Source organism: Oryzias melastigma, linkage group LG3 (genome assembly GCF_002922805.2).
Source record: "Oryzias melastigma strain HK-1 linkage group LG3, ASM292280v2, whole genome shotgun sequence".
Classification (NCBI taxonomy): domain Eukaryota; kingdom Metazoa; phylum Chordata; class Actinopteri; order Beloniformes; family Adrianichthyidae; genus Oryzias; species Oryzias melastigma.
Window position 1 is genome coordinate 9,930,312 of NC_050514.1, and position 2,793 is coordinate 9,933,104.

Consider the following 2,793-nt stretch of genomic DNA (forward strand, 5'->3'; position numbering starts at 1 on the left):
AACCAGAAACAAAAAATAAACCACATAAAACAACTTACCTTTAAAAAAAATTTAAGAGGTTTTCCATAAATATCACATTTTTTAAGTTTATGGCTGTAGGGTTAATCAATTAGGATTTTATTAGTTATTGCTCACAATTTGGTGGTACAAAACGTCACAGAAAATAGATCATAAAGCATCTGAAGCATGGATTCCATGTTGAAGATTTTTCAGGGCCCAAAATGATGAAACTTTGATTAGAACTTTTTCTTAAAATTGATGAAAACACCAGAAAAGGCGTTCGCTGGTTTGAGACTTCAAACAAGTCTTAAAACCCATTTCCTGAACTGTTTTAAAGAGCTAACGAAAATGTATTTTTCTGAATTTATTGTGGAGTTTTTTATTTTTGTCTAAATTATGATATTATTTCACTCCATGTTCTATTTTTGGTTCAATTCTCTGTTAAACTGCATGTTCTCCTCTTGCACTGCACTAACAGGCCCCTTAGAAATAAGTCAAACATTTTTAGTCCATTAACAGATTTTTTTAAAATATGCACAAAATCTGATAATAAAAATGTTCTAACCAACAAATCTTTTTTTCTCATTCTAATCACTGAAAGGATTAGTTTTCCATTGAAACACTTTCTAGATATTTTCTAACAATAAGACATTTTCTTTTCTTAAGATTCCTTTTGCAGTGTTTGGTTTCACATCATTCAGATTATTCACACCTTTGATTACTAATAATTAATATTGATTGCTTTCTGTCAGCACCTTTCCCATGATTCTCTCTTTTGCTTTTTGCACTCGTATCCTGTTACAAGAGAAAACTAAGTTCAAAGTATCCATAACTGAACTGATCAGGGTTTTAATGGCTCCTGCAAATGTCAGAGTCCTCCACGTGCCAAGAGCCGACCTTTACCGGACCTCAAATCCCTCATCGAGATCAAAACACCTGAGAAACCTCCGATTATTTATCAAAATGTCACAATATTCCATTTTCTTTGGGATGGTGGGAATGTGAACGCGTAATCTCACCTTTTCCCGCTTTGTAACGGAGCCACTTTGCTTTAGGGTGCTATTACCTGCTTGAGGTTCACTGCTCCTGCTGGGGTGAAATCATTTACTCTTGTCAACCAACACACAAACCCATTACAGGCGACAAGTGCAGCAGACATGCATTGCATTAGCATCAGCAGAAACATAAAGTGTAGATGTTTTTTCTGAGAAAAAGCCATCAGTGGCTCTCATATTTGCATTTTTATTAGCTATTAGAGTCTGAATGATTTCATATGTAATCGTGTAAGCGTGTCGTTACGCAGCTCACACATCCAGACATTACAATCTCATACTTGGTCATCCTTCTTTCAAATATAGCAAACACTTTTTTTTCCTTTTCAAATGTGCAGTTGTGTATTTTCAGACACCTGTTCATTCTTGTTTTGTTTTGCTTCTGCATGCAGACCATCCTGCTGCTGGTGAAAGTGTGAGTGGAGCATCAAGCCGCTGATATATTACATTCAGCAACACAGAGACAGGTTTCTCTTTCATTACTGCACCAATTATTCATACAAAGGTTTGCAAACAAATAGGACTCCTATTTGAAATGGAGCAAATGAAAAGGAGGATTTTTCATTTTTTGGCCGAATTGCTTCACCTTTGTATAACTGTTAAAAGCAGTAATTTTCAGACTTTCACATGAGAGACAACAGCTTTGAAATCACAAGTATCTATTTTCTACGGGGAAACAAATAAGCAGGCTTTTGATTAAGAATGTTCATATTGCTTCTTCTTTAACAGTAACATTTTAGTTATTCGTCTTTATTTTTTGGGACTGCTCAGCTCATGAAACCAGCATGGATATAAGCATGTGTGCATCCAAAGAAGGCACATTGAAGACTCCAGCTCATGGCTGCTTACACAGAACAGGAAATGTCCTTATAAGGAATAAGATACAAAAGGTTTGTGAAAGTCCTTTCCTTCTGGGATTATTCATGTGGGATCAAGACCCAAATTGAGCTACTTTTGCTAAAAGTTTGTTTTTTTGCACACTTCATTTCTTATTTTATGAAAACATTTTTTTGCAACTTTTATGTCAGATCAGTACAATTCTCAAGCACAAATATGACACTGTTTATGTCCCACAGCCGTCCTGGACAGCAAGAATCATTTGGTTTCTTCTTTCATACTTCACCTTTTAGTAAAAGTTTTCCTCCACCACATAATCAAATAATACTTAACAAAATTTGGACGCACTGACCCAGAAAAATAAATGAGTGACATAGTGACCAAACCCCAAACCCCCAAAAAATAATGACATCACAGCGAGAGAAACTGTAAAAAATGAACGGGTCCACAATCTTTTATAGGGTTCAAATGTTGTCAAATACATTAACATAACCAAAACATAGATATCCAAAGAAAAACGTGAAGTTATTATGGGATGGCGACAGGACCTACGGCTTGGCGACCATTTTGTGGCAAAGTGTGAAATTTGGTAAATTTCTTATTTTTCTACGACGTGGGAGAAGGAAACTTTTGGCATTAAAATTCACCCACACATGACGGGTTTTATACTAAATTAAAGTTTTTTCATACTTTTTTATTATGTGACTCTTTTTTTTATTGACAAATTGATGAATGCATTATTACATTAACCCACACGGAGCACCAGACCAGTTGAAACCAGTCTGGGGGAGTTTCAGGGACCTAACAAAGATATGAACCTTAATGGCAGGAGCAGGAACATGGACACTGACCACTCAAGATGAAGGTTAGGTGAAGATGACCATTTCCTGCCAGACATTGGCTT